Genomic DNA, 25,768 nt, shown 5'->3' with positions numbered 1-25,768 from the left:
TCATGGAGGAGTGGAAGAGGACTCCAGTGGCAACTTGTGAAGCTCTGGTGAACTCCATGCCCATGAGGGTTAAGGCAGTTCTGAAAAATAATGGTGGCCACACAAAATATTGACACTTTGTGCCCAATTTTGAGGGGACAGCAAATTTACACTGTTATACAGGCTTTACACTTACTACTTTACATTATAACAGAGTGTAATTTCTTCAGTGTTGTTACATGAAAAGATATAATATATTTCCCCACAACATTACTCTTTTGGTATGTATATTTATATATATATATATATACAGAAAAAATAGATTTGCACTCCAACTTACTGGTGTTAATGCCGGTGCTTGTCAGCAGAATATGTACAGATAGCATAAAGATAGCACTCTCAGGACTCCAAATATGTAAAGTAAAACTTAGCTTTTAATGTCCATAGTTCAAAAATCGATGTTTCAGTTTGCAACCCAAACTTTCATCAGGATCCTTTTAACCCCTATGTGAAACTGTGTTTGTGATCCCATGTGCTGCAGGGACTCGTGACGGCCTCCCTCCACCTCCATATGCAGTGTGAAGTGGAGAGAGACGGACCAGTGCTGATCTGCTTCTCCCTGCAACAAAAAAAGTGTTCAGTAAACTCCATTTACCCTATTTTAATAAAAAATTTACTCTTTCCCTGCTCTTTGATCACACAGGGTTTTTTTTTGTTAACCCCTGGCAACTTTTTTTTTTATAAATGTATTTAAAATATTTTTGTAATATTTTACAATTATTTATTTAGTTAGCAAAGGTGGGTGGAAGTTAGTGGGAAATTTAGGGAATTTAGTGTTGGACTAGTTAGGGGTTAACAGTAGAAAAATGCATTTAAAAAGTTCTAATAATATTCTCGTAGAAACTAAAGCAGCAATAGCTAGATACTGGAAACTTTCAGACACTCCCTCTTGGGAAATGATTAGGCATCAGGTCTTGAATAACTGTAAAATGGAGATAGGTATCCTAAGACAGGATAATTCTTTTAACCCTAGAATAGAACAATGGAGGAAATGGGCAATACAACGAGGGAACAATTGAGGATGGTGTATTATCTTCATTTATGGGCCCTGAGTAAATTTTCCATAATAGTTTATTTTCCTCCCTTTTCTTTTTATGAATTTTTTTTTCCCCTCTCTTGTTACTTCCCTCGCTATATTGTGGAAATGTGCATTTGTCCATGTTAGTCTTTATTTACAAGATTAATCTATTAACCCCTTCAGGACAGAGTCAATAGTGCACGTTCTGATCAAAACAAAATGTAAACAAAACCTGGAATTTGCGCTATATGTCTGTTCACCCGTAGTTCACCTCTTTCATATTAAAGGACCACTCTAGTGCCAGGAAAACATACTTGTTTTCCTGGCACTAGAGTGCCCTGAGGGTGCCCCCACCCTCAGGGACCCACTCCCGCCGGGCTCTGGGGGGAGGGGAGGAAGGGGTTAAACTTACCTCTTTTTCCAGCGCCGGGCGGGGAGCTTTCCTCCTCCTCCTCTTCTTCCTCGCGACGTCATTGGCTGAATGCGCATGCGCGGCAGGAGCCGCGGTCGCATTCAGCCGGTCGCATAGGAAAGCATTCATAATGCTTTCCTATGGACGCTTGCGTGCTCTCACTGTGATTTTCACAGTGAGAAGCACGCAAGCGCCTCTAGCGGCTGTCAATGAGACAGCCACTAGAGGCTCTGGAGGCTGGATTAACCCTCAGTATAAACGTAGCAGTTTCTCTGAAACTGCTATGTTTATAAAAAAAAGGGTAAAAGCTAGCTGGACCTGGCACCCAGACCAGTTCATTAAGCTGAAGTGGTCTGGGTGCCTAGAGTGGTCCTTTAACCCCTTAAGGACCAAACTTCTGGAATAAAATGGAATCATGACATGTCAGACATGTCATGTGTCCTTAAGGGGTTAAGTGCACCCACACTTATTATAAATCATTTTGTTCAGGAGAAACAGGGCTTTAATTTATCATTAACTATTCATATATGGAACATAATTTATTATGAATAAAATTGTAAAAAATTGTGAGAAAACGAGATTTAAAAAAAAATAAATTGTATTTCCGTCTGACATATTAGCTGTGAATGTCAAAATACTGTTTTACTGCAAAAAAATGCACATATTTGTAATCAGCGATGTCTCACGAGTACAACAGTACCCCACATTAACAGGTTTTATGGTGTTTTGGAACGTTACAGGGTCAAATATAGAACGTTCCATTTTCAAATTGAAATTTGCCAGATTAGTAATGTTACCTTTGAGACGTTGTGGTAGCCCAGGAATGAGAATTACCCCCATAATGGCATACCATTTGAAAAAGTAGACAACCCAAGGTATTGAAAGTGGGGTATGTTTAGTCTTTTTTAGTAGCCACTTTTGCAAATGGTATACCATCATGAGGGTAATTCTCATACCTGGGCTACCATACGCTCTCAAAGGTAAAATAACCAATCTGGCAAAAAAATGAAATGCAAGCCTTATATGTGACTCTCTAACTTTCCAAAACACCATAAAACCTGTACATGAGAGGTACTGTAATTCTCGGGAGACTTCACTAAACACAAATATTAGTGTTTTAAAACAGTAAAAAAATATTACAACAATAATATAGTCCATAAAAGTGCAGTTTGTTTGTAAAATATTGCAAAAAATTTAAATTTTACTTAAAATATCATCATGTAATACAATTTACCAGTTTGAAACACTAATATTTGAGTTCAGCGAAGGCTCCCGAGTAAAACAGTACCCCCCATATACAGGTTTTATGGTGTCTTGGAGCAGGGGAGGGCTGGCAGCCTTAGGCCTGGGGGTCAAATCCAGTCAAGTGGCCCATTGCACCAAGAGGAGAGTAAAAACACCTTTCCCATGTGATTGAAAGTGTGTGTGTGTGGGGGGGGGGGGGGGGGGGGGAAGCAGTCACCTACACAGACAATCAATGACAGGCACACACACCTGTTACAGGCATACTGACTCAGACAGACAGACATACTGACACACACAGGCATACTGGCTGACACAGACAAATTGGCACACACACAGAGACATACTTGCACACAGACATACTGACACACACACAGAGATACATACTGGTACTCACACAGACACACACAGAAAGACACACTGTTACAGGCATACTGACTCAGACAGACAGACATACTGACACACACACACACACACACACAGGCATACTGGCTGACACACACACAGACAAACTGGCACACACACAGAGACATACTTGCACACACATAGACAGACATACTTGCACACACACATAGACAGACATACTGACACACACACAGGCAGACATACTGGCACACACATAGACAGACATACTGATGCACACACACAGACATACTGATGCGCACACACACAGACATACTGACATACTGACGCACACACACACAGACAGACTGACATACTGACTGACACAGACATACTGACACACACAGACATACTGACACACACAGACATACTCATACACACAGACATACTCATACACACACACCCAAACTTTACACTTTAAAACCAGTGGACAGGGGCTGAGTAAGGGGACAGGGCTGTAGTGGGGGACACGGGGTGGTAGTGGAGGTTATAAGCTGTAATTGGGGGTTTAGGAAATGTACGGGGGATAGGGGCTGAAGCAAGTTGATGGCTACAATTTGGGAAAGGGGCTGTGGTGTGGGTAATATGGGTTGCAATTGGGGGAGAGGAGCTGTAGTGGGGATGTTATGGGGCTGTGGTGGGGGGCATGGGGCTGAGGAAGAGGGCAGGAGCTGAGAGGGGTGAAAGGAGCAGGGAAAGGGTGGGACAGTGGCTGACCAAGGGGACAGGGGCTGACCAAGGGGACAGGGGCTGACTAAGGGGACAGGGGCTGACTAGGGGGACAGGGGCTGACAAGGGGGACAGGGGCTGAGGAGGGGGGACAGGGGCTGAGGTAGGGGACAGGGGCTGAGGAGGGGGGAAAGGGGCTGAGGAAGGGGACCGGGGCTGAGGTAGGAGCTGACTAAGGGGACAGGGGCTGACGAAGGGGAGGTGGGGACAGGGGCTGAGGTGTGGACAGGGGCTGAGGTGGGGACAGGGGCTGAGGTGGGGACAGGGGCTGACTAAGGCTGAGGTGGGGACAGGGGCTGAGGTGGGGACAGGGGCTGACTAAGGCTGAGGTGGGGACAGGGGCTGAGGTGGGGACAGGGGCTGAGGAGGGGACAGGGGCTGACTAAGGGGACAGGGGCTGAGGAGGGGGTACAGGGGTTGAGGAGGGGGGACAGGGGCTGACTAAGGGGACAGGGCTGAGGAAGGGGACAGGGGCTGACTAAGGGGACAGGGGCTGAGGAGGGGGGACAGGGGCTGACTAAGGGGACAGGGCTGAGGAAGGGTGACAGGGGCTGAGGTAGGGGACAGGGGCTGAGGGGGGGCAGGGGCTGACTAAGGGGACAGGGGCTGAGGAGGGGGTACAGGGGCTGAGGAGGGGGGAAAGGGGCTGACTAAGGGGACAGGGCTGAGGAAGGGTGACAGGGGCTGAGGTAGGGAACAGGGGCTGAGGAGGGGGCAGGGGCTGACTAAGGGGACAGGGACTGAGGAGGGGACAGGGCTGAGGAGGGGAATAAAAAACCCCCACTAAAGTGTATTTCCCCCCTCCCTGAGTCTTACCTTAGGCCAGGGAGAGGTGGACAGCAGCCAACAGGAGCAGCAACCAGCAGCAGCCAGTGAAGTCGTCCTCTCCTGATGATGTCAGGAGGAGGGGCCGTGACTTCCTCTGCTCTTCTCCCAGACTCCCCAGCGGTCCTGTTAGAAGAGCAGTTGAAGTAAGGCCTCTCCTCCTGACATCATCAGGAGAGGCCGACTGACTCCACTGCCTGCAGACTGCAGGAAGAGTGGGGTAAGTTGAAAAATTTGACTCCTCAGCCAGAAGCAGGGGATTCAGATTTTTCCTTTTTTTGCTGGGTGTGGGCGGCCCTGGGTTTAGGGCGGCCTGGGGGGCAATTGCCTCCCTGCCTCCCTTCCCAGCCCGCCCCTGTCTTGGAGAGTTACAGGGTCAAATATAGTGCTTGCAAATTAAATTCTCTGCACTTTCTCCCTCTGTTGTCAGGCATGTCAATCAAATTTTAATTAATCAAATCACATATTTATGTTAAAAGATTACTTAAATATACATGTAGAATTGTAATATATATGCATTTATAGGTATTTAAATTCTATGTGCTTAGCGCGGAAACCAGACTGAAGCGGGTCTAGCAGTGAGTTGGACTCAAGGAAGTCTGTCAATCTCGCATACACAATTCTTTCAAGGATCTTGGATGCAAAAGGCAGTAGCGAGATAGGACGGTAGTTGGATGGGAAGTTAGGGTCAAAGTTGGGCTTCTTTAGAATTAGGGTTACAGTTGCACATTTGAAGGGCGATGGAAATATACCAGAGGAGAGAGAGAGATTGAGAATTTTAGTGAGAGTACAGATGAGATGTGAGGGAATTGGATCTAGGCAGCAGGGGGTGGGGCGGGAGGAGTGGAACTGTAACGTGTATATACCCCTACACGCAGGATCCAGCAAAACAGAAGACAGCACAGAGGAGAGATACGTCTACCGGACCTTAGAGTGGCCGGACTCGACGTAAAGGAGAAGTACAGAGTCAGGAGCGATCCGAGGTCAAGGGCACAAAGAGACAGCGTAAACGAGAACTAGCCGGGGTCTGGTACACAGGAATCAGCAAGCCGGCAAACAGTACAGACAAGGATAAAGCGAAAACGAAGTCAGAATACAAAGCCAAGGTCAAGTACGGAGAAACACAACTGAATACAACAAGCACTAAAGGGAACTGTAGCAGAAACCACGATAGGGCAAGGAACTAAGGGAAAAGGGTAAGTATAAGTAGCCTTCAAACTAACGTGATTGGCTCCTGTCACTTCCACTCCCCCAACAGGTAAGTGTATGGGGTGATTGGCGTGACAGGAGCCAATGGGAGCCTTTTTGCAATTTAGGCTCCCACTGTCTCTTTAAGAGCGCGCCCGAGATTCGCGGCGCGCTCTTAGCTGCAGGCGGGACACGTGACCGCTTCTCGCGGTCACTGCCCGCCTTCCTGTTTGAGCAGTCGGATGAGCCGCGCGCGGCTCGTGCAGCCGCAGGACCGCGCGCGGCTTGAAGAGAGGACCGCGGCCGGCCCCCGGATAAGGTAAGTACCGCTACAGTACCCCCCCCTGAGGACACGCCCTCCGGGCGGGCAGGACCAGGTCTGGCAGGAAAACGCGAATGGAAAGAACGTACAAGGCGGGGAGCATGAACAGCATCCGCAGAAATCCAACTGCGCTCCTCAGGCCCATAACCCTTCCAATGTACCAAGTACTGAAGCCGACCCCTGAGGAAACGAGAGTCAATAACAGCAGACACTTCGAACTCCTCATGACCCTCCACAGAGACAGGAGGGGGAGGGGGTGTACTCCGGGTATAGCGGTTGCGTACGTAAGGCTTCAACAACGAGGTGTGAAATACATTGGGTATACGCAGATTTTTAGGCAGACCCAAGGCATAAGAAACGGGATTAACCTTATGTATAATGCGATAAGGACCAATGAAGCGGGGAGCCAATTTCATAGAAGGCACCCGGAGGCGAATATTCCGTGTGGAAAGCAAAACCCTGTCCCCCACAACATAGGAAGGAGCCGCTCTGCGATGCTTGTCAGCCTGAGCCTTCTGGCGGGCAGCAGAGTCCACCAAAGAACGCTGAACCTGCTCCCAAGTATTACGCAAACCAGCCAAATGCTCATCCAGAACTGGCATGCCCTGTGAGGAGAATGCAGCCGGAAGAACAACGGGATGCTGGCCATAGACAACGTAAAAAGGGCTTTTGCCGGAAGAATCATGAGTGGCGTTATTCCGAGCAAATTCAGCCCAAGGAAGCAGGTCAGACCAATTGTCCTGATGGTGAGACACAAAACAACGGAGGTACTGCTCCAGAGACTGGTTGGCACGTTCAGCAGCTCCATTAGACTGGGGATGGTAAGCGGAAGAAAATGAGAGGGAAATACCCATCTCCGAACAAAAGGCTTTCCAGAACCTGGAAATAAATTGGCTACCCCTATCGGATACAATAGATAAGGGAATACCATGTAATCGAAACACTTCTTTAGCGAAGATAAGAGCCAGTTCCTTGGAAGTGGGCAACTTGCGAAGAGACACAAAGTGAGCCATTTTGGAAAACCGATCTACTATCATTAGGATGACTGTGTTACCATTCGAAGGGGGTAATTCAACAATAAAATCCATTGATAGATTAGACCAAGGTCTCTCGGGAACGGGTAACGGATGCAACAGCCCACAAGGAACTCTACGAGAGGTTTTCATACATGCACAAGTAGAACAAGCACTTATATAGTCAGTAACATCCTTACGTAAGGTATCCCACCAGAAATACCGAGAAACGGCTGACACTGTTTTGGAAATACCAGGATGTCCAGCAGTCTTAGTATCGTGATACAGTGACAGAATATCCCGTCTCTCGGGAACGTCAACGAACAATTTATCATTAGGCCTCTCGCCAGGTGCCATGCTCTGTTTCGCTTGTATGGCCTGCAAGAGGGACGAGGAAATAGACAATATAGTAGTTGCTATTATCCTGTCTGGGGGAATGACAGGAGTGACATCAATCTCCTGTTTGTCAATAGTCTCGAATTGTCTGGACAGAGCGTCCGCTTTAGTGTTCCGGTCGCCTGGCCTATAGGTTATTATATAATTAAAATGAGACAAGAACAGTGACCACCTAGCCTGCCTGGAAGACAATCTTTTAGCTTCGCTAAGGTAGGACAGGTTCTTATGATCCGTAAATATGAGGATGGGATCCTTAGTGCCTTCTAACAAATGTCTCCATTCTTTGAGTGCTAAAATGATAGCAAGGAGTTCGCGATTACCCACATCATAATTCCTTTCTGCTTTGGACATTTGTTTAGAAAAGAAGCCACAAGGATGCAATGGCTTGTCAGGAGACTCTCTTTGGGATAAGACAGCACCTACCCCTATATCGGAAGCATCAACCTCAAGTATATATGGCAATGAGGGGACAGGATGCTGTAAAATAGGGGCAGAGGCGAACGTAGTCTTAAGAAAGTCAAAAGCCTGAAGTGCCTCAGTAGACCAGACACGTGTATTGCCATCCTTTTTAGTCATACGAGTAATAGGCGCTACTATAGACGAAAAACCTTTGATAAAACGTCTATAATAATTAGAGAAACCCAGAAAACGCTGGATGGCTTTCAGACCTTGTGGCAGAGGCCATTCTATGACCGCAGCGAGCTTCTGGGGATCCATCCGAAAACCCTCAGCGGAAATCAAATACCCTAAAAACTGGACCTCGGATTGGTCGAATAGACATTTTTCTAATTTGCAATAAAGACCATTAGCAAGAAGGGTCTTCAGAACTGTCGTAACATGTCTGTGATGAGTGTGAATGTCTGTAGAATATATTAAAATGTCATCCAAGTACACAATAACAAATGAGTGAATAAAGTCCCTTAAGACATCATTAATAAATTCTTGGAACACTGCTGGGGCATTGCAAAGCCCAAATGGCATGACGGTATACTCATAATGACCTGACCGAGTGTTAAAGGCTGTCTTCCATTCGTGGTCCTTTTTTATACGTATCAAATTGTATGCTCCTCTAAGATCTAATTTGGTGAATACCGTAGCATGTTTGAGCCTGTCAAACAATTCTGTTATTAACGGTATAGGGTAAGCATTTTTGATGGTGATTTTATTAAGACCTCTATAATCAATGCAAGGTCTTAAATCACCTTCTTTCTTCGATACAAAGAAGAACCCTGCTCCAGCCGGAGAAGAGGATCTCCTAATAAATCCCTTTTCTAATGATTCTTTAATGTACTCCTCCATGACACGGTTTTCTTGAACCGATAGGGGGTACACCCTGCCCTTGGGAGGTATAGTACCAGGCAACAAATCAATAGCACAATCGTAGGGTCTGTGAGGCGGTAATTTGTCAGCCTCTCTTTTATCAAAGACAGTCTTTAAAGTTAAATACTGAGAGGGTATAGCCGTAGATAAAGGAGGAACAGTAGGAACGTTAATAGAATTCACAGGCGTGACTTCAATAGTACATGACTCATGGCAGGCTTCACTCCATGATTTTATCTGCCCTGTCTCCCAGTCAAAAATGGGATTGTGGGCACGTAACCATGGATACCCTAATACCAACTGTGAAGAGGGAGAGGTGATGACCTGGAACCGAATGGTTTCATAGTGTAGAACCCCTGTGTACATGTGTAGCGGTGCAGTCTCGTGAGTAACAACTGGAGATATCAATGGTCTACCATCTATGGCCTCAACGGCCAAGGGTATCTCCTTCTCCCTGATGGGAATATTGTTTTTCTTTACAAAACCAGAGTCTATAAAATTCTCAGCTGCCCCAGAGTCAACCAGGGCGTATATGTTTTCAACTATACAACTCTCTCCCATATGTAAAGAAACAGGGAGAAGCAGTCGGTTAGGAGGCAATGTAGGAGACTTAGAAATCACACCCAAGGCCAGTCCCCTATAAGGTCTTAGGTGCGAGAGTTTTCCGGGAGCAGAGGACACTCCTTTACCATATGTTCTCTCCTACCACAATATAGGCAGAGTCCCTCTCTTCTCCTATGTAATTTTTCATTATCAGAGAGTTTGGCAACCCCTAATTGCATTGGCTCCTCTTCAGATACTTTTACACTCTCCGGTGGATTAACTCTGGGGTGAATAGGCGTAACAAAACGTCTATTCCTGTTCTTGGTATAGAGCCTGTCCCGAATCCTATTATCTATATCGATGAGGTAGTCAATAAGGTCCTCTAAGGCAACAGGAAGTTCCTTAGCCGCTACCTCATCCAATATAGAATCTGATAAGCCTTCCATGAAGGCAGTAGTTAACCCATTATTGGTCCAATCGACCTGTGAGGCAAGGGTACGAAACTGTATAGCGTAATCAGCCACAGACCTAGAACCCTGTTTAACCCTCATTAATGCTCTAGCGGCATTCTTAGACCTTTTCATAGTGTCAAAAGTTCTGCGAAAAGCTGTTAGGAAACTGTGAAAGTTATGCACCATAGGTCCATTAGCCTCCCAAATAGGGTTTGCCCATTCAAGTGCTTTGTCGGTAAGTTGGTGCATAAAGAACCCAACTTTGGACCTCTCTGTGGGAAATGAACGTGGATACATTTCAAAATGAAACTCTATTTGGTTAATGAACCCTCTGCATGTCTTAGAATCCCCTCCATACCTAGGAGGAGGCGTTAAATGTGCTGTAGCATTAGGCATAGTCGATACTTCAGGAAGCAGGGGTGCAGGAGGGTTAGGTGCGGTTGCTGGAATGGTTCTAGCTAAGAGCGTCTGGAGAGCCTGAGCTATTTGATCCATACGGTGATCCTGCTCTACAAATCTAGCCTCATGGGTCGCCATCTGTTGAGCTAAATCTGCGGGGTCCATGTCCCTATCGTAATGTAACGTGTATATACCCCTACACGCAGGATCCAGCAAAACAGAAGACAGCACAGAGGAGAGATACGTCTACCGGACCTTAGAGTGGCCGGACTCGACGTAAAGGAGAAGTACAGAGTCAGGAGCGATCCGAGGTCAAGGGCACAAAGAGACAGCGTAAACGAGAACTAGCCGGGGTCTGGTACACAGGAATCAGCAAGCCGGCAAACAGTACAGACAAGGATAAAGCGAAAACGAAGTCAGAATACAAAGCCAAGGTCAAGTACGGAGAAACACAACTGAATACAACAAGCACTAAAGGGAACTGTAGCAGAAACCACGATAGGGCAAGGAACTAAGGGAAAAGGGTAAGTATAAGTAGCCTTCAAACTAACGTGATTGGCTCCTGTCACTTCCACTCCCCCAACAGGTAAGTGTATGGGGTGATTGGCGTGACAGGAGCCAATGGGAGCCTTTTTGCAATTTAGGCTCCCACTGTCTCTTTAAGAGCGCGCCCGAGATTCGCGGCGCGCTCTTAGCTGCAGGCGGGACACGTGACCGCTTCTCGCGGTCACTGCCCGCCTTCCTGTTTGAGCAGTCGGATGAGCCGCGCGCGGCTCGTGCAGCCGCAGGACCGCGCGCGGCTTGAAGAGAGGACCGCGGCCGGCCCCCGGATAAGGTAAGTACCGCTACAGGAACAGAGCAGAAACCTCTTCCAATGTAGCGGGTACAAATGAACATAGAACAGCAAAGGGAGTGAAGTTATGGGAAGTATTGTAAGGGGAAGAAGAAAGATGAGAGATCTCTTCCCTGATTGTAGAGATTTTGTCAGTGAAGTTAGTTGCAAAGTCTGCGGCGGTCAAGTTAGTAGGTGGACGAGGAACAATAGGGCGAAGAAGAGAGTTAAATGTGTGAAAAGTCATCTGGGTTTGCGGGAGAGTGTGGTTATGAGGGTATTGAAGTAATTTACTTTTGCAGAGGAAAGAGCCAAGCTGTATGAGCTCAGCATAAATATATAGTGGAGAAAGTCAGATGCACAGTGAGATTTTCTCCAACAGCGTTCAGCAGTTCTGGAGCATTTTTGGAGGTATCGAGTCAGCTTGGTGTGCCAAGGTTGTTGTTTAGGGCGCCTGCGGGGTCTAAATGTAGAAGGTGCCATGATGTCTAGTTGAGAGGAGAGGGTGGAATTGTAGAAGGAGGTTGTAGATCTAGGACAGGTGAGGTTTGAGATAGGTAAAAGAAGAGTTTGGAGATTAGTGGAGAAATGCTATCGGTCAAGACATTGGAGGTTTCTGTGAGACTGATGTTCAAATGTTGGTGTTAATTGGGTCTTGGTATGCCAATGTCAAAAGTCAGCAGATGGTGGTCAGATAGAGGGAAAGGATTATTGGAGAGATTAGAGGTTGGTGAAAGCGAGATCAAGAGTGTTTCCCGCTGTATGGATTGCTAAATTGGACCATTGTGTAAGGCCAAAGGAGCAGGTTACAGAGAGCAGATGAGAGGCAACAGTGCAATTGGAGTTGTTGACTGGGATATTGAAATCCCCAAGTATAAGGGAAGGAGGGCTCGATTATTATATATAATCCATAATAAGTGTATTTTAAGAATAAACTTGGATAATGACACAGAGACAGGTATTAACAGCAACATATAGGGCTTTTGAAAGTAAGATGGATCTGCTTTATAATGTACCATTATCAGTTAAATCAGAAAGTCCCAGGGCTTGATCTCTAATCATGACCTCTAATATTGATCTCTAATCTTAATCCCAATTGAAATATGTATATATATATATATATATATATATATATATATATATATATATACCGTATATACTCGAGTATAAGTTGACCCAAATATTTAAAAAACTGGGAAAACTTATTGACTCGAGTATAAGACTAGGGTGGGAAATGAAGCAGCTACTGGTAAATTTCTAAATACAATTATATCCCTCAAAAATTATATTAATTGAATATTTATTTACAGTGTGTGTATATAATGAATGCAGTGTGTGTGTATGTGTGTGTGTGTATATATAATGCAGTGTGTTTGTATGAATGCAGTGTGTGTGTATGAATGCGGTGTGTGTATGAATGTGGTGTGTGTGTGTATGAGTGCAGTGTGTGTGTGTATGAATGTGGTGTGTTTGTATGAATACGGTGTGTGTATGAGTGACGTGTGTGTGTATGAATGCAGTGTGTGTGTATATAATGCAGTGTGTGTGTATGAATGCAGTGTGTGTAGTGTGTGTGTATGAATGCAGTGTGTGTATGAATGTAGTGTGTGTGTGTATGAATGCAGTTTGTGTACAAATGTAGTGTGTGTATGAAGGTTGTGTGTGTATAAATGTAGTGTGTGTGTGTATAAATGTAGTGTGTGTGTGTGTATGAATGTAGTGTGTGTGTATGTGTGATGCAGAGTCTTGGTGGGGGGGTGGGCATTTTTTTTTTAAAATTATTATTATTATTATTATTATTTTAATATTATTTTTTAATATATATTATATTTTATTTTTATATTATTATTATTATTTTTAATATTAATATATTATTTTTATTTTATTATTTAAATTTGTATTTATATTTGTTTGTCCCCCCCTCCCTGCTTCTTAGCTCGCCAGGTAGGGGGGGCTCTCATTCCCTGGTGGTCCAGTGGCATTGGCAGTTCAGTGGAGGGGGCTGGCAGGAAGCGTTTACTTACCTTTCCTGCAGCTCCTGTCAGCTCCCTTCTCTCACCTCCGGTCCGGTCAGCTCCCTCTGCAATTCTCGCGGTCTGAGTGCCGCGTGGAGCGTGACCCCGCGGCTCTCGCGAGACTTGCAGTGGGGAGCTGACCGGACCGGAGGTGAGAGAAAGGAGCTGACAGGAGCTGCAGGAAAGGTAAGTAACAACTCTCTGCCAGCCTCCAACAGCCCATTGTCTGTATTATGGAAATGTAAGTTGCCATAATACAGACACTCACTCGAGTATAAGACAAGTGGGGGTTTTTCAGCACAAAAAATGTGCCGAAAAACTCGTCTTATACTCGAGTATATAAGGTATATATATTTTTTTTATCTGTTATTTTACTGTATTATTTTGATGTATTGTTATATACTCTAATAAAATATCTGAAAACACATAATAAGTGTGTTTTTATATTGATAGTTATATATATCAATATCAAAAGACACTTATTATAGAGATATATATCGGTGGAACGCACGGCCATATTGATTCCAACTACAAACCACAGGTGGAACGCACGGAAGTTTTGAGGACATTACACTTCCGGTTTTAAATAATCACGGACGCCCGCACACTTACTGAGAGAGCTGAAGACTGATCAATCCATCTAATTCCAAAGGAGAACACACGCCCACGGATCCACCAATGAACTTAGGGACTAGCCCTATTTAAGAGGACTTGAGGGTGGGAGGGTTAGGCTGTTTTATTGCTGTATGTCATTGTTGCATGTTGCTGTTACACAAATTGATCTTTGGTTCCTGAGGAAATCCAATTGCACTTGGACGAAACGTGTAGAACCATTTCTGTTTTTATTTCATTGGTGTATTTTCACCTTTTATTTATAAATAAAGTCGAATATATATATATTTTTTTCAATTCTTTATTTTTGACGTGCAAATACATAATACAAGAAGGCGAGAGGTGCCCCAATAGCAGTCCTCAAGCTTGTCCCACGTGGAACATGTGGGGTACATGGATATCAAGCACATTTTTTAATTTTTATCAGGCGTAAACAATTGGATTTAAACATAGATTGAAGATACATTAACGTTAGTTAATGCTATTTAGTATTAACAACATATTGGGCTAATCACAATGCTGTATCATACATATTCAGTGGCAGTAGATATTACTGCCTAGTTTAGATATGTATGCAAAAGGTAACATTGATATGCATCAACACAAACATAAGTTTATATTCAGGTTATCAGACGGTGTGCAATTCGTTGCATATGTACTGAAAGTATAACCGTTTGATAAAAGATTAAAGCACTATAATCGCGTGGGTGTATGTCAGGAGGATAAGGCTCAAAAAGGTAGGTCGAGTTGATAGACATACTTTATGTAAATGTTGAGAAAAAGCAAGCCTATACATATGTTAAACGATGTAATAAACTGATAAGTTTAAGCCCTGTGTTAACAGAGTATTTTCTACTTAGTTAAACAGTAGCACCCTTTACAATCATAAGATATGACAGGCTAACAGTAGTTGTTTTAGCTAAAGAAGGAGGTACACATGTTGGGGCAAAGTGTCGACAATAGCAGTAGCGTGACTGGTATGTACTTATGTAGTGACATGTTTTGCTTTGCAGTAGTAACTAGATAAAATGTGGTGCATAAACGGGTCATACTGCGTGTGTAAAGGTTAAAGTACATTGAGTATTAGAAAACATCGCTAAGGGTTGCGTAGTTCGTGGGGTATTAAGTACACATCATATTCCAAGCAGCAACATTTTGAGAGGAACTATAAAATAAACCATAGAAGGAAAGGTATCACGCAAATTACTTATATTCAGCCAGTTTAGAGTAATGTCCTGTCTGTTCAAGGGTGTTCAGGAGGGTGGCTGGCCTTCGGTGCCTTCCGTTTCAGTCAGCCGATGCCGGCTCTGTATGTTGGACTTGTGGGCCGGGGTTCTGTCCCGCAGAGAGCCAGCAGCTTAGATATGGCGATGTGCCAAGTGTAAGTAAGGTGGCCGCCGGGGTGTAGTGCTGTGTGCTTGCGCCACGCTTTAAACAGTCCAAGAGTGCAGGTGAGATAAGTCCCTGTGCGAGGACTTGACTGACTGCGTGGGTATTGGTTAGACCAGGTAGCAGGTCTCCTTGCTTGGTGTGGTCGCAGGCTGCAGGTTTTCCTGTGTGGTCGGTCTGCTATGTCCGCCATGCTGTGTCTGACTCGAAAGGTTGTGTCTCTCTGGGGCCTGTGCAGGGGTTTGGTAAGAAGGCTGTGTAGCCTTTGGTGTTTGCTCGCTGGTCGCCCCCTGTTGGTCTTTTTCGGGTCTTGTCTGCTCTCTGTGGGGTTCCATGTTCCTGCCTTTGGAGCGGCCCGGTTTGGATGCCTGCTCGTCTTGGGAGTGGGGTCCGGGAGGACAATTATGTCCGGTTCTTCGGCTTCTCCTTTTGGGCCCTGTGATGTGCCGTCAGGTGGCGTTACCTGTACTGATGGCCACAGGAGTGCCTCCAGCTTCTCCCAGAAAGCGCTGAATATGCCATTGAGACGGAGCTCCGTTTCCTCTTTGGCGCTGTGCATGGCTGCGATGTGTGGGCCAGACGCCATTTTGTAAGCTTCCTTGGTGTTTTCTCGCTTCAAGGATTTCGTCGCTTGGGTATCCCCTGTTTGGGAGATTGTAAAAGGGTGGTCCGTGATAACCCCCGCCGGACCATAGGGGGGGGAACGAGGGCTCTGGGTCGAGGATCTCACCGTCGTTGGTGGCAGGAGAGTGGCCGTCTCTCTTGTGCCTGCCATGCTGGTAGGCCTCGCTGGGGTGTCGGGTGCGTATTTATGAAAACGTCGCTTGATAGGCATCTACTTGTGCACCCCGCTGTCCCCTTGCATTTGGTGGTCTTTGTGTAGCTGTAAGTTGCCGTTTTGGTGGCACAAATCGCCGTTTAGTCGCTTTGAAGCAGGAGCTCATGTAACCTGCGACCATTCAGCATGGCCTCCAAGCCCCGCCCCCCCAAAGTCGAATATATTTTTACCACCATCTTCTGGATTCCGGTTCTTAAAGGAGTATACACGGACCAAGGCGTGGGTTTACAGCCCCCATCGGGGGAGGCACGCTTTGAATGCGTTTACATCTTCAATCTTGTGAGTGCAAAAGATTATTAGCGCACATATACAATTTATAACAATATCACACTATGTTTTGTTTTTGTCTTCTCTTTTAGATTATACAGCCAATTCCCATGTTTTGTTGTTTCTCCTCCAGGAAGGAGAGAGGAAGAGAAGAGGAAGCGATTAGGGAAAGGTAAGTTCGGCATGACAGTGCCGCTTTAAGTGTATATCCAGCTTCTGAAGCTGCGTCCTTAAGGGGTTAATAAATTGGCAAAGTTTCAAAAATCTGTTTTTTGTTTTGTCATTATAGAATATTGACAATATACTGAAATGAAAATAACATTATTATAATGATTGAAACAATTTTAGCATAAAGCCACACCATAACATTGTTTTTTAAAAAAATGAAGGGGGTCTAACTACATTCGGAATGCACTGCATGGTTATATCTTAAAAGTAAACCGGTGGAACTTGATATGAAAAAGATCAAGAATTGGTGTTCTATAAAAGCATGTCAGCCTTTCCACTTGCAAGTAATAAAGCAAGTATTGTTATTTTTTGGTGCAATTACATTGTGCTGTTACAGAGACAAATAAAGCAATATATTGTTTGAAACATATTAACTGAATTTTAAGAATAATGTTTGGGAAATCTTAGGAGAAAGGAAAAAAATGATTACTATAATAACACATTCATTGTAACGAACCATTAATTTCCCTCTAACTATACCCTGGAGGTTTCAGCACAGTTTCACAAAAGCATCAACACTGATATACAATTTGAGGCTAAAAGCTCAATTTACCCTTCAACAGCCCAGTGATTATACCCATGTTTTATAGACCAGTGTTCATCAACTAGCATGTGTTTTTTTTTCTAGCATGGATTTTATTAGAAATTCTATCAGTGGTAAAATTAGTTCTGTTTTTCAGCAAATAGGACATGATCCCAGTGGACACTTTAAAACGTGTGCCACTAATGTTAATCTCAGCAGTTTACACTTTCATCTGTAGTGTGAGGTTTCTACATTCCTAAAAAAATAAAATAAATAAAAATGAACAGAAAGTAATTATTGGAGGCCCACGGCAAACTCTTGATAAGCAGTAAGATGATGACCTCGTTATTACTTACTGGTTTTGTTCTACAGAATTTTTTTTTTCCAATTTGAAATTTTATTTTCATAAAGACAAGGAAATGGGGTACAGAAGAGAAGAGGGAGCTTCATTCGAACATATTGGGGTTGTACAATCTTTGATATACATTTCTTGACACATAACTTTAAGCAAGGGGTGTACAGAAGGGAAGGAGGGGGGGTTAACACATCTTTTACACAACCTATCATCTCCACACCTAGTATTCTACATTGGTGTTGTGGTGTTTCAATGGGTGGTGCGTGTGGAAGGAGCTCCCAGTGGCTCGTGTTTCTACGTATGGTGGCATCGTCATGAACCCTGTAGTGTCGATATGGTTCAAAATGGTTCAAGGTCTCCTATCTCGGGGGGAGGGGGGGGGAGGTGTCGTCGCTGAGCAGGGTGTCAATGTTATGTTATGAGTTTAGGGAGGTGGGGAGGGTGGGTGAGAGGTAGAGGGGGGTAGTAGCGTGGTACCGAATTGCGGCTGTAGGTGGGTCCTAAAGTCATGACTCCTATGTTTCGGGATAGTCTGGTAAGTTTGTTGGGAGATTGGTGCTGGTTTATAGGGTGTTTCCCTTTTGACGGGCATTGATTAAGCTTCCCCGTGGGCCTAGGAAGATCTGTGTTGGTTTTGCGTGGGTTGTTGTGTATAGTTCCGCCACATCATGGCGGTGTAGGGACTTAATTTTCCGATTTTCGCTTGGTTCCACATGATGAGTTCGTACTCCATTACCGATGTCACTTCTGTTTCAATTTCTCAGGTGGAGGGCAAGTCCGCTGTTTTCCATTTTCTAGCTATTAATATGGACACTGTGCCGTGGATGAGGTATATCATTTTCTTAATCGGTTTTGGAACGTCGTCTGGTAACAATCGGAGTAGTATCGTTTTAGGGTCAAGAGCTAGTTGGCGATTTGTGACATTTCTGATAAGTTGGGCTGTAGCTTTCCATAGGTCTTGCACACTGTCGCATGTTCACCCCATATGTAGCATAGTTCCTTTAGTAGCATGGTAGCGCCAGCATAGGTCTGACGCGGCAGGGAATATGGTGTGTAGTCGGGTCGGTACCATGTACCATCTGTATAGAATTTTCCTAGATGCTTCCAGGTGTGGGAGGAGGGATTTTACTGTTTGTGTGGGAGTGTTTCACTTTGTACAGTAATTGTGATTGGTTACTGTAACTGTGTTCCAGTCCTCAACAAGGTCCCTATGGGAGTGTTCCTTGCTGGAGGACCTGCATAAAAGCCAGCCTGTGGCACTCATTAAACCAGTCCATGTTTTGACCCTCAACACAGAGCCTCGTCTCGTGCTTGGGGGGATATTTCTTCAAGGTTCCTGTTCAGTGCTTGGGATTATTCAATAGCAGACATCACACTTGGGGGAAAGAACATCTTTGACGGCGTTAACCCCTTCTTATACCTGGTGTGCCGTCACAATTGGGTATTTCTAAACTCAGGACAAAATTTAGAAACTATTTACCATTGGTGTTGTTTGGCAGTTGTAGATGCGTAACAGATTTTGAGGGTAAAATTTTCATCACATTTTAGAATTTTTTTTTATAGCAAATTATATGATATGATGAAAATAATAGTATCTTTAGAAAGACAATTTCATGGCGAATAAAATGGTATATAATATGTGTGGGTACAGTAAATGAGTACAAGGAAAATTACAGCTAAACACAAACACCGCAGAAATTTAAAAACAGCACCGGTCCTCAACGGTAAGAAAATTGAAAATCAGTCTGCTCACAAAAGGGTTAAAGAAAACTTTAATTCATCCCACTTTTTTCCACTCCTATGTTACCAAATCTGAGCCACTGTGCTCTAGTGAAGGCTGAAAAGTCAAATACTTAGCCATCATATCCATGTTCTAGTTACGCTTCAATCAATATATATTGCCTTATTAAAATCCCAATGTGCGCTTCCCTTAAATTGTATCTTCTGATTTAATATACCAATGCACTTGGGATGAAGTGCATTATACTAGTCTCTGCAGCAATGTAGACATTTCAAATTAATTTTAAAAAAGGTATATGAAACTTAATAAAACATATTTATCACTGTTGATGGAATGAGGCAAGCAGGAACAATAAAGAGAAAATACAATGCTATCTGAGCTTACTGCCATATGCCGTTATATTCTTTAAATGCTCTTCTCTATATTTTTATTTCTTATATAGATGTTTATTTCTTTTAGTGTATTAACTGACTCTTAGTTAAATATTGTTCCATCATTTATTAATGGTTAACAATTGGAAAAAGCACAAAAAATTATCACATAGTGGGAGGAAAAAAATAATATGATATTAATATTATAGCGAGAATATTAGAAAAGTCACACTTCAGCCTATTCTTGACTGATTTCTAATTTAATCATCTTTTTGGGGATAAATGATTTTCATACTAATATTTATCAACTGAATAATACTATACTAATTTATTATTATATGTATCGTATGTTATTTGTACAATCATCTATATGTTGTTTTATGTGTTTTATAATTCTGTAGAAAACCTAACTAAAGACTAAAATATAAAAAAATTAAATAAAAGTCACACTACTTCCATGAACTGTCATTAAATTATACATGCCTGCTTTATAAAAAACACACCCTTTCATATATACCAGAAAACAAATATTTACCAAGAAAACATGTAGCAGTAGCTTTAAAGAAAACGCGGTTACAGTACCCTGTGTAGAATTAAATGTTCCCACAGTGACTATGAACCAGGATTAAATATGTGGGTGTTGATTACTTTATATTTTAGACACCAGAGGGTTTTGTCCCCTGATGACAGTTCAGTTGCTCCATCTGGAAATCATCAGAGCTTGACAATGAGCAAGATGAGAGCATTGGCCAGATATACATTAATAATTATATCAAAGGATAGATGCATGGAACTTAATGCATCTGTACAAATCTATCTATCTATCATCTATCTGTCTGTCTGTCTGTCTGTCTGTCTGTCTGTCTGCCTGCCTGCCTGCCTGTCTGCCTGAATAACTATCTGTGTGTGTATGTGGGTGGCTGGGTGTGTGTGTCTGTCTGTCTAGATGTGTGTGTGAGTGTGTATATGTGTGTGTCTGTCTAGCACATGCATGTTTGTCATATATCTTTCTATTTGAATTATTGCTTGGTATCTTGCACTTGCTCTTACTGGACATGTACTGAATCAGATGTATATGTGTATATTTTATTTATACAGCACCAAAGGTTGCTCTAAGCACTTTACAATTTATATTGCAGTAGAAGTAAGGGGCTGTTCTGCACAACATATACATATGTATATACTACATTTATGGCTCTACTACAATTTAACATACCTAATCTCCCAACATTTTAAATGGACAAATAGGTACCCTTCAATTTTAAAGGAACACTATAGTCATCTAAATTACTTTAGCTAAATAAAGCAGTTTTAGTATATAGATCATTCCCTTGCAATTTCGCTGCTCAATTCACTGTCATATAGGAGTTAAATCACTTTGTTTCTGTTTATGCAGCCCTAGCCACACCTCCCCTGGCTATGATTGACAGAGCCTGCAAAGAGCCTGAAAAAAAAACTGGTTTCACTTTCAAACAGATGTAATTTACCTTAAATAATTGTATCTCAATCTCTAAATTGAACTTTAATCACATACAGGAGGCTCTTGCAGGGTCTAGCACGCTATTAACATAGCAGAGGATAAGAAAATCGTAATTTTATTAAAGACACGGAGGCTCCTATTATGCATAACTCTTTCTTTATTTCCTCAGCAGCAAAGATAGAGGAATATGAATATTGTAAAAAATGAAGAAAAAACAGTATAGATACACAGGCAACCAATCACATAACAGAGGAAGTGAGTATATAAGGCCTGTGTTTCCCACAATCCCCCTCTTTCTTTGCTGCTTCCTCAGATCAGCTAAGTATTTTATCTTGCTCTACATGTTCTCAGCAATTATTGATTTTATTGAATTTTATTGCTGTTTACACTTTGCTCGTTTGATTGTGTATTTAACGTTTTCTCTCCTGGTGTGCCTAGTGGGTTTCCCATCCCTCTATTACTGTTTTTTCTCCGCGGAGGAGATTTTCCCCTTGCTTCCCCTGCGGTTGTTTTTTCCCCGCTGGGTGCTCGCTCGCTATCTTTCCGCGGGCGGCTGTTTGCCGCGGTCTGTTTGTTCCGACCGCGGCTGCATGTCTCTCGCCCTCTCGGCATACGTGCCGCGGGGATAGGGTGCACGCGCCCCTTCCCCCAGTAGGTCCGGACTGCGAGAGCTATCCGCCGGCCTCCTCGTGCGGCGGCCATTTTGGAGGCGGAGCTTACTCGCGGCCGGTACCACTGCTTTTCTGCGGCTCGCGGTCTGCCTGCTGTCCGCCTCTGCCGTTCCCTGGGTCCCCTGGCACACCTAGCAGCATCTTTCCCTGTTCTCGTGGGTTAATCAACCCTGTTGCTCTACATACCCTTTCCGACGTCATCTGTGAGTAATTGTTACCATTATGGAAGACAAGGATGAAGGGCATGTAGGCCCTACTGGCACCTTTTCTCAGGATGCTCCAGAGGGTAATATAGCTTCTCAGGAATTCCATGCCCTCTTGGACGCCACTATGGCTTCATCCTTGCAGAAGGCCTTTGCCTCTGCCATGGGAGCGGTGTCCACATCGTTTTCCCAATCTCTGCAGAGTATGCTTTTGCCCTCGTTGGCTGCTCCCTCCCCCCTGGGTGTTGGGACCCCCCCGCCAGCCCCCGCCATGCCTGGGGCCCGTAAGGCAAGGGCTAAGGCAAAACACATCAGCTCCCACTCCCCGATGCAGGCTATGCCTGCCATGATGGACTCGCTTGACGCGGTCACAGACAGCGCGCATACCACGCGCAAAAGAGCCCCTGGCCGGGCTAAAAAGGCTAGATTATGGAAACGGGCTAGAGCCCTCAATGATGTGTCGGATTCCGACAGGAGTGTGGAGAATGAGTCTGACGCTATGGAGTATGACTCCTATGATGAGGATGGTTCGGACGAGGATTTGCCCCCTACGGGCGTAACCCCCTCGGGTTCCTCTACCGTTACTAAGGGCCTTGTTCAGGACCCCGCTGGGGATAGTAAAGCGTTATTTGACCCTCAGGGTAACCCCCTGTTTGACCCCGACGACCTCCGCCATCCCCGGTCAGCTGAATGGGTTCCCCCAGAACACATAGCCCAATATGTGGCCAGACGCATGCGTACCCCCCTGTCTAAGGAAGGTCGCAATAAGCTGCGGGCGGAGTGCCCCAGGCCTTCCCTCCCGGGCTCGGCCTGCAAGACTCCCGATATTGACCCCCAAATTGCCCAGTTCCTGAATAAATCAGGCTGGAAATCCAAAAAGGGCCTAGACTACTCCCTTAAGGGCTGTCAGGACAAGATCTTGGATACCCTGGGCCCACTTTCAAAGCATACGAGCTGCTGGACGCCACTAGAACTGGCGATTCGATTTTAGACATTGATGTGGCCATCGGTTGGGTACAAAGGGCTATATGCCTAGTGGGGAACGCTAGTACCACCATGTCCTCTGAGAGGCGCAAGGCAATTCTCCTCAAAATTGACCCGAAATTGGCTGCCATGACGGTAGCGGAGCCGGGCCCTTCCGAAGAAGGGGTCCTGTTCGGTAATTCTTTCGTTAAGGACCTGGGGTCATACGTTAAAACCTTTACGGCCATTGACAAGGCTCAGGCGAACATGAAGCGCATGTTCACGCCCAAGGTTTTTGGAGGGGCCGGGCGTAGCAGGAACCGTCCACCCGGCCGTGGTTACCGAGGCTCATTCCGTGCCTCCAGAGGTTCCTTTTTCCCGTCCCGGGGATTTCAGGACTCAAAGACGCCTCCTTTCTTCCCGGCCAGAGGGAGATCTTGGGGCTCCAGATACCCCCGCGGTGCCGCTTCGGGCAGACGCCCTTATGGTGAGTACCCTTTCTTCCCCTGTCGCTCACGGGCGGGTAGCGGGGAGGCTGGCTCTGTTCCACCAAGGGTGGGCATGTATTACTTCGGACGCTTGGGTCCTACAATGTGTGAAAGGTTATCACCTGGACTTTGTCTCTCTACCTGCCCAATCTTATGTCCCCAGGGAACTGTCTCTTCCCCCAGATCAGGACAGGATGATCTCCGCGGAGGTCGAGGAGATGTTGTCCAAAGGCGCCATAGAAGAATTGCCGTTCGCCGCTCCGGGCTTTACGAGCAATCTCTTCCTGGTACCGAAAAAAGGGGGCGGAGTACGTCCAGTGATAAACCTCCGCCCTCTCAACGCGTTCCTCCGCTACCAACATTTTCAGATGGAAGGTATCCACTGCCTCAGGGACCTCCTTCGGCAGTCAGACTGGCTTGCCAAGCTGGACCTGAAAGACGCATATTTCACGGTCCCGATAGCGGAAGACTACAGAGACTACTTGCACTTCACCTGGCACGGAAGGCGTTGGCGCTTTACCTGCCTACCATTCGGCCTTTCCTCGGCTCCTTGGTGTTTCACCAAGATCATGAAGCCTGTAATGGAGTTCCTCCGCACCCGTGGTGTGCGATTGATCATTTACCTGGACGACATTCTAATCATGTCCCAGTCCAGAGACCACCTCCTAGTACATTTGAGGTGGACGATCGATCTGCTTCAGAACCTGGGTTTCATGGTCAACTGGGACAAGTCGGTCCTGGAACCCGCTCAGTCGATGGAATTCTTGGGTTTCAGGGTGGACTCCGTCCGCCAGTTTCTATACCTACCGGACTCAAAAGTGAAGGCCATCAGGAAGGAGTTGCGAAGGGCTCTTCGCGTACCAGACCTGTCCATCAGACAATTGGCACGGGTTATTGGCCTCCTTGCGGCCTCCATACAAGCGATATTCCCGGGCCCGCTGCACTATTGTGCCCTCCAGAGGCTCAAAGGTTCGCACCTCCGGTCGGGTCATTCATACGAGTCTCGAGTACGACTGGACGAGGAGTCCAGGGACGAGCTGGCGTGGTGGCTGGCACACATGGAAGCCTGGAACGGAAGAGCCATCTTTGGTTCTGTCCCAGACGTGGTGATCGAATCAGATGCCAGCTTACACGGCTGGGGTGCTCGCTGTGGCAACGTTTCCACCGGAGGCAGATGGTCCGAGATAGAGAGATCCCTGCACATCAATTGCCTGGAACTCTTAGCTGGGGCATTCGCGATTCGCAGCCTTACCCCAAGACGAGCGAACTGCTGCGTGCTCCTCAAGATGGACAACGTTTCGGCAGTACGCTATATAAACCATCTCGGGGGCATCAAGTCCAGGATGTTAGCCCTGTTGGCAAAGGATTTTTGGCAATTCTGCCTTTCCAACAATGTCTCAGTGACGGCGGAACACATTCCGGGCCTAGACAATTCGGACGCGGATTGGAACTCCAGACATTTGAGAGACTCGGGAGACTGGCACTTGCACGTTTCGGTATTCAAAAGCCTAGACAAGCTATGGGGACGGTTCAGGATGGACTTGTTCGCGTCCCGTCTGAACACTCAACTACCGGAGTTTTACAGTTGGAGGCCGGACCCGGCAGCTGTGGCGACAGACGCATTCCTCCAGGAATGGCCTTCGGGTTGCCTGTATGCGTTTCCCCCATTCAACATGATCGCCCGAACGATCTCGAAGTTGGTTCGCCACAATTGTTGCCTGACGTTGGTCACTCCCCTGTGGAGATCCCGGCCTTGGTTCCCACGCCTGTTGGAGTTGTCAATAGACTACCCCCGATTGATTCCGAGCTTCCCGGATCTACTTCTGGATCCGGACGGGAACTCGCACGGTCTGGTGCTCCTGCAGCAACTGCCTCTGGTAGCGTGGCTCCTTTCAGGGGAACCTGGTCTGTCCCGGATGTTCCGAGGTCAACTCTCCTGCTCCTCGATAACGCCTGGGCTACCGGTACAAGATCAGCCTACCGGGCCTCATGGAAATCATGGTCTAATTGGTGCATGGAACGGGCAGTGGATCCCATATCTGCCCCTCTCCATCTGATCCTGGAGTTCCTCACGTTGTTATTTGATGCGGGCAAGGCATACCGCACAATCAACCTTTTCCGCTCGGCGATTTCGGCCGGGCATAGTGGTCTGGATGGTTCACCAGTCGGCAGACATCCTTTTGTATGTCGCCTTCTCAAGGGTATCCGTCTCGCTCGCCCTCCTAGATCCCGTTTCTCGGTCTTCTGGGACGTCAACATCATGTTACAATTCCTCTCTTCATGGTACCCTAATCATGAACTGAGCCTCAAGCAATTGTCCTCCAAACTGGTGATGCTTCTTTGTTTGATTTCGTGTAAAAGAGTGTCTGATGTTAGGGCCCTTGATTGGGACGCTATTGCTTTTACCCCAGAAGGTGTCGCTTTCAACATATCCAGAAGGACAAAATCGGCATCCAAATCGTTTGTGTACCCTAGGTTCCCAGAATGTCCGG

This window comes from Pelobates fuscus, chromosome 2 (assembly GCF_036172605.1).
Source record: "Pelobates fuscus isolate aPelFus1 chromosome 2, aPelFus1.pri, whole genome shotgun sequence".
Classification (NCBI taxonomy): Eukaryota; Metazoa; Chordata; class Amphibia; order Anura; family Pelobatidae; genus Pelobates; species Pelobates fuscus.
Note: the sequence above shows the minus strand (reverse complement) of the source record.